The sequence below is a fragment of the Cavia porcellus genome, unplaced genomic scaffold (assembly GCF_034190915.1).
Source record: "Cavia porcellus strain 051 isolate PalLab524CR breed Dunkin Hartley unplaced genomic scaffold, mCavPor4.1 scaffold_7, whole genome shotgun sequence".
NCBI lineage: Eukaryota > Metazoa > Chordata > Mammalia > Rodentia > Caviidae > Cavia > Cavia porcellus.
The window spans coordinates 6880840-6894430 of NW_026947490.1; the positions used below are offsets into that span (position 1 = coordinate 6880840).

The window sequence follows — 13591 nt, forward strand, 5'->3', positions numbered from 1 at the left end:
GCGAAAACGAAGAATCTGGATATTTAGCATTGTTTTCATCCCCCCAAATTGACCCCTGTTAGCGAGCCTGCAATTTACTAAGAACAAGCGTGCACAAGGAGTGGTAACTGCTCCCTCCCTCCAGCCAGATCATCCTTTCTGGACTTGCGCTTGCAATATAGACACAGCCCGTGTTCTTCCTGAAATGGCCCAGGCCCTTAATCATTTCTCTTCCTTCCATTCCAGCAAAAAAAAAAAAAAGAAAAAGGAAAATAAAAAAGCCCAGTTTTGCATAATCCAGCCCTCACTTAATCTTTCTGTCAGCACAAATATCAATGGTGTAAATCACGAAAGCCGGCAGTAAAACTAGGAGGCATTTTTATAACTCTGGCAAAACTAATAATGCACATTTCGTTGTTGAGAATCATTGAGTTTAATTGGCCAATCAATTTTTAGGCCCTTTCCATTTGTATTTTGTTTAATCAACAAAAATAAATCGTCCTGCCAACCTTGAAAGATCCAAGTTGGAGAACAGTGGCAAATATTTTGTCTGTCCTGCCAAAAGAGCTTTCCTGCAGAAACGTCTTAATTGAAGATGATTTATATTCAGAAGTGCTGATGTTTTATCGTTTGTCTGAGGAAGGAATCAGCTGTGTAAGCAAGCGCTGTTGCGGCCGCTGTAGGCATTGTGTTTGACATTTATCTGTACTCTTTCCTCCAGCCATTTATATGAAAACTACCACCCCTGGCTTTCTTACTAAGCGCGCAGCCACCCTCTCTGGAAGTCCATTGTCAGCACTCCCTGGTGTTTAGGGTTGCAGTCTGTCATCACAGAGCAGGACTCCAAGTGTAAACCTTTAAAAACAAATAAAAAAAAAAAAACCCTTCTTTTCTACTGGGTTTATTAACTGTGGCTCTTCTCTCGGGGCTTTTGGTGACATCTTAGTGTTGGAGGATCTGAGGATCTGAGCATGCTCCCCCAAAGATGGGGGCTGCCATGTTTCCTGTTAGGTAGAAAAACATGGCTGATCATGGTGTCTCTGGGTACCCAGAGCCCTTGCTGGGGTTGGGGGGTACTGTCCTAAGAGTTGTGAGAATCTTTTTTTCCCTTTTATGCCATATTTTTTTCTACCCCAAAGAAGAGAAAGAGATGTGGAAAAGTAGCATTTATTTTAATGCCTAACATAATATGTTTTTATTTCTTACAATAATTCTGCTAAATCACTGGTGAGTCTACCTTACTGCCACACAGTTTGTGCGGGGAGTGGCTATGATTTTTTTTATTATTATGTTTTGTGGTACAGAATGATTCCATTAATGGGGGGAGTTGGTATACCAACCAACTCCCCACATCTTAATTCTTTTTTCCCATATCTTCCTGTTCCTTTCATCTCTTGGTCCCCTTACCATTTGAAAAAGATCTCTCTACTTCCCACTACTTTTTATTTTGTTCATTTATTGTAGGAGGTGGCTGTGATTTGAATCCTGTTCTGTTGATCTCCAGTTGCTATTTTATTTCACTGCTGCTGCAAGCTCAAAGAGACCCCTTTCCTCTCCCCATCCCTCCCCATACATATTTTCATTGAGCAGTTTCTGCTGTTTGCTGGGCTGCTGGGGTGCAGGTATTGTGGGAGAGGACTGAGTGAATTTTTGTGGGGACATGTTGTGTGCCTAGTACTTCCCCAAAGAACTTTACCTGTATTGTTTGCCTACTAGCTACTGCTATTTTCCTCTTACAGATGTGGAAACTGAGGCATAGGGTGATTGGGAGACTGGCCCAAGGTCAAATGGCTAATAGTTGAGGGAATCAAGATTCGGATCCAGATGCTCTGAGCCAGAGCCTGTGTTTTCAGAGACTTACCTTTCATGGAGGGTATCTTTATTGGTTAGCTTTGTATTGCTGTACAAAAACCCTGCCACTTAGAGGAGAAAAGGTTTATTCTGGCTCAGGGTTTCAGAGATGTCGATCCATGGTGGCTAATCCCAAGGCAGAAACAACATGAGGGAAGGGCGTGCTGGAGGAAAGCTGCTCAACTCATGGCACCTGGGAAGCAGGACAGGGGAAGAGTGTGAAACGGGCCAGAGATCGGATAAAGCGTCCAAGCTCACTCTCCCATGACCCCTCGAGACACACCAGAAGTGTGCTTTGCTAATCAGCTGTCTCTGAACCCAGTCCTGTTGACCATCTAGATTAACCATCACACCTTGTTTACTCTTCTCCAAGTCTTCAGTGTACGAGAAAGCAGCTAAGGTGACAAAAGAAAGGAAGATACAGATTGAGCAATCTTAACTTGAAAATTTGAAATCCACATGCGCTAAAATTTGAAACTCTCTGGGTATAGACATGATGCCAAAATGCAAGAAGTATACATAGTCACACTTTGTTTCATGTACAAATTTATTTAACATAGTGTCTAAATTATTTACAAACCATGTATATGTGAAACATAAATGAATGTTTTGTTTAGACTGGGATCCCATCCCCAAGATGTCTCATTATATATATGCAAATATTCCAGATTCTGAAAAGAAAGAACAAAAATCCCAGATCTGAAACACTTGATCCCAAGCATTTTGGGTAAGAAAAATACTCAGCCTGTAGTGATTTCATGGAACTTCAGACTTTGTTAGGGACAAAGGACAGCCTCCGTTCCTGACTCCTCTGTTGTTCTTTGGCTCTGTTCAATGCTTTTCTTGCTATCTTTTCTCCACTTCTGGTTCTGGTTGGCTTCCTCATGTGCCCTTTATAAAGGTTTATCTCCCATGATGCCTTGGTGTCCTCTTACCAATATGGTAGGAGACCAGTTGTCCTGCAGGGGCCACCCCAAAAGCCAACCTGATGACCTGCCAAATATTAATATTCCATGAGGAGGACAAAATTTAATGTGGATCCAATGGGATACAACTCAGCAACTTCTAAATAATGTTATGGAATTCACCAGTTCTAGGAAGCCAACAGAATGGTATAATTCCAGCAAATGCCTGATCTTTGCACCATCTTTCTGTTGACTGAGGCCTTGGCTATTCATTTGCAGTCATAGACCACATTATCTTTGGTTCCAGGCTCCACTGATTCCTGGGTTAAGTGAGGGATGAAGAAGAGTTTCTGCATTTGACTGGCATGGGAAGGCTCACAGTGCCTCAGATCAATGATTATCATCGTGATAAAAATACCCAGAGAGAAACGGTTCCGGATGTATGCCACGCCAACCCTTGTTCAGAGCATTTTGCATAGATTAATCCTTCATCCTCCACCAATCCCATTAACTCCATGCTGTTATTATCCCCATTTACCAGATAAGAAGGTCCATGTTAAGCGCGGTGTCCGGTAATTTTAGGAACATTGAAATACACAATGCGTGTTGGGATCAAGGCCACGCAGCAGTTGCCTCGTGGGCAGCTGGTGCCAGTATCTGGCCGTTCTCTGGAACACAGAGGCCTGTTTGTTAATGGCCCTTGGAAATTAGCTGAAACGTGCCGGGCAGTATGACCTCCTGCATTTATTGAGCTTTTCCTCTGCCTGCTGGACACTATTCTCACAATTTCGAATTGATACATTTCATCCTCACTGGAAGACAGGCACTGAGATTGCGATTATACCTGATGGCTAGGTGAGGGAAGTGGGTCACAGAGTGATGATAGAGTACGCCTGAGGCCACCCGCTCAGTCCCCTGCAAGGCTCTTGACCAACCGCAGCATTCTACAGGGCTGGGAAAGGGTAGAGTTGTAGGGCAGTGATACCGCGGGTGGTGCAGAGGCTCTGTCGCTCCTTTGTGGCCCCAGTCTCTTGTCACCTTCTCTGTGTCTGGCCACTCCAGCGGGGAAGGAAGCTGAGAAGAGCTCAGACATGGATTATGACACAGCCTGGGCAGGCGCTCACTGAGCGAGGGGCAGGCAGGGCATGGTTGCCCATGGAGCCCACAGCTATCCCATGAGGTTCGCGCTGACTGAAGGTCTCCACGTTGCCAAGGGAGAAACAGCAGACCAGGGAGGGTGCACCACTTACCCCGCCTCACTCAGCAGGCACAGGACAGACCTGGCCGCCAGCACGAGTGCCTGTAAGGCTGCCCATGCTTTTTCCCTTCTTGGGGCCCACTTGGACATTTCCTATAGGGTCATCCCTGGTATTTGCAGTCTCTCGGAGTACTTTTCCCCTCCTGGATGCCCTTCCGTGTGTCAGCAGCCTGGGGGTTTTCAGGGCAGGGTGTGATTCCCCTGTGCCTCTGAACACCTGCCGAGCCCATGAGTTTTTCAGATGTCATCTGAGTGTTGGGAGGGTGCTGGGAGCCAGGCACTCACAGGAACATACTATCCCAGCTGCCTGCTTGGGTAGGCAGTGGCGGGTGTGAGGGAGGCAGTTGTGGTCCTGCTTGGAGGAAGATATAGGTGCTCACCATCTGTTGTATACCCTTCTTTCCTGGGGGACACTGTGGTCCTTTTTGAGCATTGTATTTCTTGCAGCATTGTCTGCTAACATTTTTTTTTTTTGGTCAACTTTTGAGATGCGAGTGAAATTTTTGATCCTTCCCTTTGTGGATATCTCTTCTCAGAAAAGTGCACACATAGACAACTTTCTGTATAGGATTTCTGGCCTTTGTTGGACACTGTTATCCTCAGAACTTATGCCTTGCCCCTGCACACATACCGTGACGTCTGCCTTAAAGACTGGGGTTTTCTACTTTTTCCTGTCTCACTTGAAGGCTGGTGTGGGGAAATTGAATCCCAGGTTCTCTGCTGTCCTGTCTCCACTGTTGTCAGTCACAAGCTGGCTGGGAAGTTCCAGCACACTCCAGAGGCTGGCTAGAGGGTGCAGCGATGTGGGTTGCAGGGCTAAGAAAAACGGAAGGTGGGCGTGACGTCCTGGCGTGGGAGAAGCCCCTCATCCCCCGGAGCTGAAGACAGCAGATGCTCCACAAGATCATGACCTGTGATCGCAGACTCCAGGGGACCCTGTGGGGATGAAGAGGGGCCCAGTGCTCCTGCCTCCTGTGTCCTCTTCCATTGGGCCAGGGAGGGCCACATTCGTGGGCACAGAGCCCAGCGGGAGAAGCCGGAAAGTCACATGAAGGGCAGCCGGGAATATTCAGCACACTGCTTTTCTGGGTTCTTAAATAATTCCTACCCAGCGAGTGGATGGCACATGTAAGGGCACATGGAGGGCAGCGTGGTCATCCTTAAATCCTTTCCCTGGGACTTGGGCAGTGCTAGAAATTGCTTAGCTTGTGTGAGGGGAGTTTTGTAATTCCGTTAGTGATTGAAAGCATCCTGGCTTTTTTGAAGCTGCTTTTAAATGCAGTCTTTTAGTTTTTTTTTTTTTTTTTCTTTTTACCCCCTATGCTTGTCATTAAAAAGCCGCTTTGAAAGACTTCACTGTGCCTCTGTGTGACTGACTGATCTACTTCTGCATCACAGGGAATTGTATATACACCGTTCCCATGGCATCTTGTTCCCAGGGACATTTTCCTTATCATCTGGTAGCCTGATGTTTAGAAATGGGCATTTCTGGATTTTGCAAAACAGGGAAATTATCTGTGGGGGAGGAACCGAGAAATTGCAAAGCATGGCACAATGTAAGGTGTGAGCCCCAGCGTGTGACTGGCACACGCTGAGCTGCTGGTTGGGTGGATTTCCTTCTGCTCCCATTCCTGCCTGGACTTTTCTGGGCCTTGAGCACCCATTCTGGGAATAAAGACCCCGCATGTACACCGGAGTTTCCTTCAGAAGACTGGAGTTCTCTTTCTAATCAGACCCAGGCTCATCTTCTCCCTGTGGAGGGAATCCCTGACCCTCGGTACCTTCTCACTTTCAGCCTCTGATGGCATTACTCCCGCTCCCTTTGCTGTCTGTGTTCTTGGCCTGTCTTCAACAAGGATCCCTTAACTGTGACATTTCCTCTCAGTAAATTCCCACCACCGACCCTCATTCTGCTAATCGCCTGTAAAGCTTATGAGGTCTTTACTGTGTTTAGAGTTGAGAATGGCCTTTGCTTCTATGGCAGTAGCCTTGACAGTGACCTCTTGCAGTGGTCCTGAATAAAGCCTGCTTAACCTTTCTACAAAAGCATTCAAATAACCGGGTGCAGAGGCACACACCCGTAACCCCAGGTACTTGGGAGACTGAGCGAGGCAGAAGGACCACAGGTTCGAAGCCAGCCTGGGCAGTGTAACGTGGCCCTTTATCAAAAATCAAACAAATATCAAAATAAGGAGAATTTTTCCCCTTTAACATGACCTACTAAAAAGCCATGGATGGTTTGACATGTCCCAGGACCTCCCCTCATTGTCAGTATTTTGAGCTACTGGTGTTCCGTGCACACACTTGGACCAGCGTCTCATTGTTAGGAAGCCTTGCCTGCCCTAGTCCTGCCTTTCTCTGAAATTTGTTCCCTCCTCACTTAAGGGAATAAATTAACTAAATTTTTTTTTTTGTCTTTTTCCTTTTTATCGGTACCGGGGATTGAACTCATGACTGCCTGCTTGCAAGGCAGGAGCTTATGCCGCTGAGCTAAACCTCCAGCCCCTAATTAACTAAATATTTTAACCATCTTCATAAAAATGCATCTGTATTAGTCTTGCAGTTGTCATTTTTAAAGACATAGAATCTCTCTGTGTTGCTCAGCCTGTCCCAGACTCCCCGGCTCAAGCCGTCCTCCTGTCTTAGCTGCCCAAGTAGACAGGACTACAGGTGTCGTCACTGCATCTGGCTTTTCCTTGCTTTGATAGGATTGTAAGCCTGGCTGAACTGTGCTGCTGACTCAGGGATATTGCTGCTGTAAAAGGTGACATTGGAGGGTTGAAACTTGTGTTTGGAACTGTGGATTCTGTTTATTCCGAGTCCTGGAATAGTCTGCTCTGCTTCATTCTTTTGTCTGCTGTTAAGCTCTGGCTGATACACTACTTCTACTGATCCAGTTTTAGAAGTGCTGCCCTTGTGTTTGCCTATGGAATAAAATGCATGGGCTTCATGAATATTGTTGGTTACTCAGAAGTCTCTTCTTTTACACTTCCAGGTTGATGGCTGCCTTCCAGATGTTAACACTGTCAGAAGCTTGATTTCTGTGTGGTGAGTAGTCATGGCAGCCTATCTGCCTTACCCTGTGCATTAAACAATGTTCTAGGGACATGGTGGGATATAAATAAATTTACTTTTCATCTATATATCTTACTGTCCCAATCTATCTCTGGTGTCTATTGATTCTCAGCTCTTATCCCCTCTGTGTCACACCATTTACGGGTACATTTGAGGAGCACTGACTTCTGCAGGATCCAAAAGGTGTGTATGTTTGACTGACAAATGGGAGGGTGTGTGTTTAAGGAGGAAATCGGATTCTTTTGTAAATATTTCATCATGACTCTAAGAAGATAAAAGTTCTTTTTGTTCAGCATCAATACATAAAAGCGAACAATAATTCATTTGTTAATGTCACTGAATATTTATGTTCAGCTTTCCCTGATGGTCTCATCATTAGTTTTTCACAGTTGGTTAAAAATACTTTGGAGCAGGCTGGGATTTAGCTTAGCGGCATAAGTGCCTGCCTTGCAAATTCGCAGGCCTGAGCTCGATCCCTGGTAACAAACAAACAAAACAAAAACAAACAAACAAAACTTTGGGGTGATCAAAGGATCTAAATGAAGACTCTCACGTTGTTGCTTCGCACCCACCCGTCTCCGAGTCGAGTTTCATACGAAGGTTCCCTGCCCTGTCTTTCTCTCGCTTGCAGTACCTGTGGTCAGGAGGCTGACCTTCCCTCCCATGCAGGTCTGCACAGTGTAGATGTCGCTGCCGACATCCTTGGGTTGTCATTTTATGTTTTGTGGCCTTCGTGCCCCTTATATGCTAAAGACTTAGCCAGAGTCAGGTTTAACTTCTGGGAGCTGAGGAAGCTGAGAGATGATTGAGGGTGTGGTTTGGAATCCCTAGGACTTTCAGGCAATTGGAAGGTTTCGGGGGCCACTGGGTGGATGTGATCTTACTGCTTTTTTAACATAAGGATATATTGGGGAGGGGCAGTTAAGATCAAATCCAGGCGAACATTTAGGACAGTGTCGAGGGTACTGGTGATGATGCTGGTGGGAAGCAGACAGATTGTGGGTTAGTTCTGGAGGTAGACTTGAAAGGATTCGCTGTGCATTGGGTGTGCAGGATGAAAGGAGGAGGAGGAGTCCAGGAGAGGGAAGACCACAGGTATTCGGATGATCAGATATGACAGCGGTTGATCTCTGCTGCCCGGGCCTTTCCTTGCCATTCAAGGGAGAAGTTCAGGGATGGGAGTGAGAAAGTTTACCTACTTGGGCTTTTTGTTCTCAAGTGGTTTATGAATCTGGGTAGAATTTTCCTCTGGTAGACCAGTTACTCCCACACCCCTAATGCTGCCACATTATCAGAGGTCCCTATGGAACCTCATGTGGACACTGATTCAAGAGACAGACTCTTTTGTAGAGTGGAAGTGTTGGGGACAAGCACTTGCGTCTTAAGAACTCTGGGATTGAGAAATGAAGCCTTCCTGATACGTCTTGACTTGGCTTTGGTCTTAGAAGGAGTCTCCTCGGTATGGCAGGCTGTGCTTGGTGTCTTCATAGGTAGATTCAGACCACCTGGATCTCGTTGCTTATTCCTGCTGTTTTCTTATAGGAGGGTCCTCAGGGTGCTTCTCACTCCTCGTTTTGGCACTCTTTGGACCAAAATAGAGACCATGCTAGATTTCCTGGAGCTGTTACATTGCTGAAGTTTTAGTGGTACCTGGCCACCTTCATTTTTTGAAGTATTATCTCTGGCTACAATGACACAGTAATTTTATTGTAGTGATAGAAAACATACTAGTCCACAAAGTCTGAAATACTTACTCTTTGACCCTTGCTAAAACTAAAACTTTATTGACCTTTGGGTTTGAGGATAAGCAGGGGTTGCATTAGCTATAAACATAAGGCTTACCCAAAAATATTCCATGTGCTGAAATGCCATTCAGCCTTGGTAGGTGCGCATATGAAATTTGTGGCTTACAAATTATGGCTCGAGACTATGAAAGTAATTGGATTTTCCTTATTCATTTTTTCCCTGGGTGTTAAAGAACATTATCCTTAGACAGTTGTCCTTTGGTATCTATGGGACACGGGTCCCAGGGCCCCCCATGGACAATCCAGTCCAAGAATGCACAGATCTCTTTTGTAAAATGGTGTGGTGTTTTTATATAACCTACATACATCCTTACGGTATACTTCATGTCATCTCTAGATTGCTTCTAATACTTAGTACTGTGAAAACAACGTGTACATGGTTGTTACACTGCATTGCTTGTGGAAAAATGTCAAGAATAAAAACAAGGCTTGTTTTCAGTACAGCTACAAGCACTGAAGGCTAACTATATTTCCATTTCCACATGTGGTTACCAAACAACCCACATGAAGGGCTAGCTGTGCTTGGAAAGAAATGCAATTTAGCAAAGCTAGGCTCACATTTGGTATTGGTGTCATTTTAACTTTGAATGCCAGCAATCCTGAAATTCAGCATTTTGAGATGTCATTTGTCAAAGCCTTTCCCTTAGACAATATATGGCTTTCTCTCCATATGAATGTGCTAGTCCATGGTTTATTTTGCCTTTGATCAGGAATTTGCCGTCCTTTGAATTAATGCTAAGGGTTTTCAAAATAAGTACAGTATCATTTTCCCTCTAAATGGAACTCAGGTAATTTTATCTATCTTCTTGTCTTTTCACTATATTGCATGCTGCATTTTTATGGACGTCTGTGGAATTTTTGTTGTAAAAAAATAATTGAAAATAAATTTAAAATACAAAGGACTATTATTTCTTAATTGCATCTTAATGCAATAAAAACCAGAGGTACAATTATTAAAAATGATAGAGGAGAGAAATTAAAACAGTAAAATTGCTTAGCAAAGATGCTATTTCATAATGTATTCAGATATAATTGGTACCATAATGTGTAATTAACAATCTTTCTTTGAAGCTCGAAGCTTCAGTTTGGGCAGCGAGGGGACCTTCTAGGTCCTGGTCTGAATCGGTTCCTACAGTAGCCCTTGTGAATCTGTGCCTTGATTGTAGGGTATTGCCTCCTCCATAGTTCATCTTTTAGCTCACACCCTCACCTGCTCAGTGGATCCAGCTCTGAGGACCACTAATGGGTCAGAGGAGAAGCACGATGGGGAGAAAGAACAAAGAGCAAGGCACCTCAGGCCTCAGTTTCTCCCCTCATCCTGGCTCCAGTTGACTTGTTAAAGATTGGGAGACCATGACACTTAAGAATGGAGATGTAACATGCCAGCAGATTGTGGTTTACATCCGCTAACTAGGGCCTTGCTTTAACAGCTCCTTGCCTGGTACCTATTACATCCGGGCTCCCTCACAGAGTTGGGATCTGGGGTGATGGGTGCTCTTCACTGCCCCCCTGGTGGCCACCTGGCTCCGCACTGGCCCACTGGAGAAATCACCTCTCACCCTAGAGGCTGAAGTCCCCGCCACAGGAGAGCCCTGTGGGCGGGAGGTGGCTGCTTGACAGTGGCACTGCCCACAGCCACACGAGGAAGAGATAGCTGCTGCCAACCATTTTTTTGAAAATAGCTTTCAGCATCTGGGGATTGTGCTTTAGAATATTATCAGTGGCAAATCTTCCTCTCTCATGGGGTGGTTTTGACTTTTGGTCAGATTCTTAATGCAATCACTCTACCCTGGTTTTGCACTCTTTTCCTGTCTGCAGGATGCCCGTTCCTCACAGAGTGGCTAGAGGGCTCTAAATAGCAATGAAATCACATTACTCTGCTTGGACTTCCCAGTGGCTCCCTTCCCTGTCGGTTGTTGTGTAAACCAGACTTCCTGTCTGAACTGCCAGGCCTGTGCGGCTTGGTTCCCTCTCTCACCTCCAGCCTCCTAGTTCAGGGCCTTTCATATACCTTTGTGGGGCTACGGTCAGCCAGCTGCTCCCACGCAGGCCACCTCTGCTCCATGAGAGCTGTCCCCTCTAGGTCCTGCACGACCAGCCATTCAGGTCCACCTCAATTGTCACCTCTGTGAAAAATCTCCTAGGAATGGAATCTGAAGCAGCAGTCCCTCCAAACAACCTGTTCCACTCTGTCACCCTCCTATGTCATCACAGTACTCGCAGCTACTGGAACTCTTCCTCACTGGTGTGTTCATTGCCTCTGCCACTGGAATGAAGGGCTCCCAAGGACACAGGTGCCCACTGCAGGCACTGTCATTCAACCCTGGAAAAGCAGGATCACTTTTTAAATGGCGTATGGGTAGGTATGGTTTTAAATGGCGTATGGATAGGTATGGTTTTCCAAGATGGTTGCATCAGGGGAGTCGTGCAGATTCAGAAATATGCTGGGCGATCAAAAAATACCATGACTTTAAATTTTAGCAAATTCCTTACAGTAAAAGACACCCAGATGCTCATGTAAAGGAAGGGAGAGTGCTTTGAGGGTGATTAATGGCCCTGTGTCTTTTATTGCAGTTAATTAAAATAAATCTCAACATTGACTGTAAGTTTGATAACACCTGTTCAATCAACAGTTTATGCCAATTTTTGTCACATAAAAATATTGTGGTATTTCTTATTCACGTCATTCGCCAGATCTTGCATCTTGTGACTTTCACAAAGATAAAATGACCATGAAAGGCAAACATTTGGAATGGGTTCAACACATCATAGCAGCTACAATAGCACAACGAAAGACACTAATGAAAGAGGACTTCCTGAACTGCTTTAGAAAGTGATGAGATGCCGGGATAGGTGCGTTTGAAATGAGGGAGAGTATTTTTTTTTTTTTGGTACCCATAATTCAACTCAGGACCTTGTGCTTGCCAGACAGGCACTGTGCTGCTGAGCTATATCCTTGAGGGAGACTATTTTGAGGGAGATAAACTACCGTATGTCTTTTACTGTAATAAATGTTCTAAATGTATAAACATACACTGTGACTTATGATCATATAGCATAAATGTGATCTAGCACGGTGTGTTAGTTTTTTATTGTGGGGAAAACAACTTAAAGGAGGAAGGGTTAATTTTGGCTCATGGTTGTAGAAGTTTCAGTCCATGGTCAGGGCTGTGATAAGGCAGAAACAACATAGTGGAGGATATGATGGAGGAAAGATGCTCGTCTCATGGCAGCTGGGAAGGAGTGAGAGAGAAGAGGAGAGAGGTGGGGGGGAAGAAAGGAGAAGGAAGGAGAAGGAAGGAGGAGGGAGACGGAGGAGGGAGGGAGGGATTGAAGGGGGTCAGGGAAAAGAAGACACAAAAGAAGGAGCCTGGGATAAAATGTGCCTTCCAGGGGATGCCCCAATGACCTGCTTCCTTCAACTCACTCTGCCATCTAAAGAGTCCCCCACTTGCCCGTGACACCACTGTCTGACAGCCAGGCCTTTAGCCCATGGCCTCTGGGGGACATTTCAGATTCAAACCATGGTATTCGGTAACAAAACTAAACCAAGTACTTTCCACGTTTGAGTCCTCAGGAGCTTTCCCAGTGCTCCCAGCTCAGTGTGGTTTCATAGTACCATGGATGAGGAGACTTGCCTGTCTCAGAGCTGCTGATATTCTGGGCTTGGGAATTCTCTGTGGTATAAGCTGTCAGTACTGTAGGATGCTTAGCATCTTTGGCATCCACCAGGAACCAGACTGTCCCCAAACATTGCCAAATGTGCCCTGGCAGGGGGTGGTAAGGGATGTAAAGCTGCTCTGATTGAGAACACTGGTTTAATGAAATATCCAGATACCCAAGATTAGACCAGTAACCTGTCCTATTGTTAAAAAAAATTGTTTTTCTATTAGTATAGATAACCCTTGCTAACGTATAAGAAAGTACTTTGAATCACAGCGTGTTATTGAAATTTAGACTTGTCCATGACTAAGGTTTTTTTTGTTTTTATTTTTGAGACAGGGTCTCACTTTGTAGTTCAGGCTATCTTTGAACTCACTATATAACATAGGCTGGCCTTGAATTTGTGATGACTTTCCTGCCTCGGCCTCCTGAGTGCTGGGATTATAGACGTGTGCCACTATACCTGGCTAAAATTTTGTTTTGCACTCTGCAAGTGTGGTCTCAGATTTTTTTGGTCATCACTGTATTTATGAAACTTTTTTCTCTTTACAATGTATGAGGGTGTTGTTGTTTGCTAAGTTATTGAATTTGGTGGCTTTGAAAATCTCAGGCAAGAAGGTCTTGGCTGGAAGGAATCTGGAGCTGCCTTTAAGCAAAAAGAAATTGTCCTTCTGGTGTCATTATCGGCATGATCTTCAATCCCTTGGTTTAAAGATGAAGAAACTAAGGCCCAAAGGACAGATATTTGCCTGAGCCATGGCACATGGTAGGTACCACAGTGATCCTGTGTGTTGCTGGGGAATTTTCTCAAACTCTGCTCTCTGGAAAGATTGGCGTAGTGGTGAGCAGAGAGGGCCACTCTGTGGGTTTGCTGAGGATTTAACAAACGATTTCTTTAAAAGAGTGTGAGGGAATAGACTAGGAGAAGAGGAAGGAAAAATGTCTTAAACTGCACAGACACTGAGCTTCAACAGAAAAAGTGTATGTATGAAAGCAGCGGCAGCTTGAGGAGGAGAAAGAATCGCTGGCTCAAAGAACTGAAGAATCAAAGAACC

The 13591-nt window shown here is 45.0% G+C and overlaps 1 protein-coding gene across 5 annotated transcripts in view; it reads left to right on the forward strand.

Annotated features, from left to right (window-relative positions):
* The window catches only part of Tiam1 (TIAM Rac1 associated GEF 1), a 359373-nt gene that overhangs the window by 75136 nt on the left and 270646 nt on the right, over positions 1–13591 (forward strand). For all 5 annotated transcript variants that reach the window (XM_063252519.1, XM_063252516.1, XM_063252517.1 and 2 more), the window contains exon 2: positions 6989–7041. The gene's annotated coding sequence lies outside the window, so the exon portion shown is untranslated. The remainder of the gene's footprint in view (positions 1–6988; positions 7042–13591) is intronic.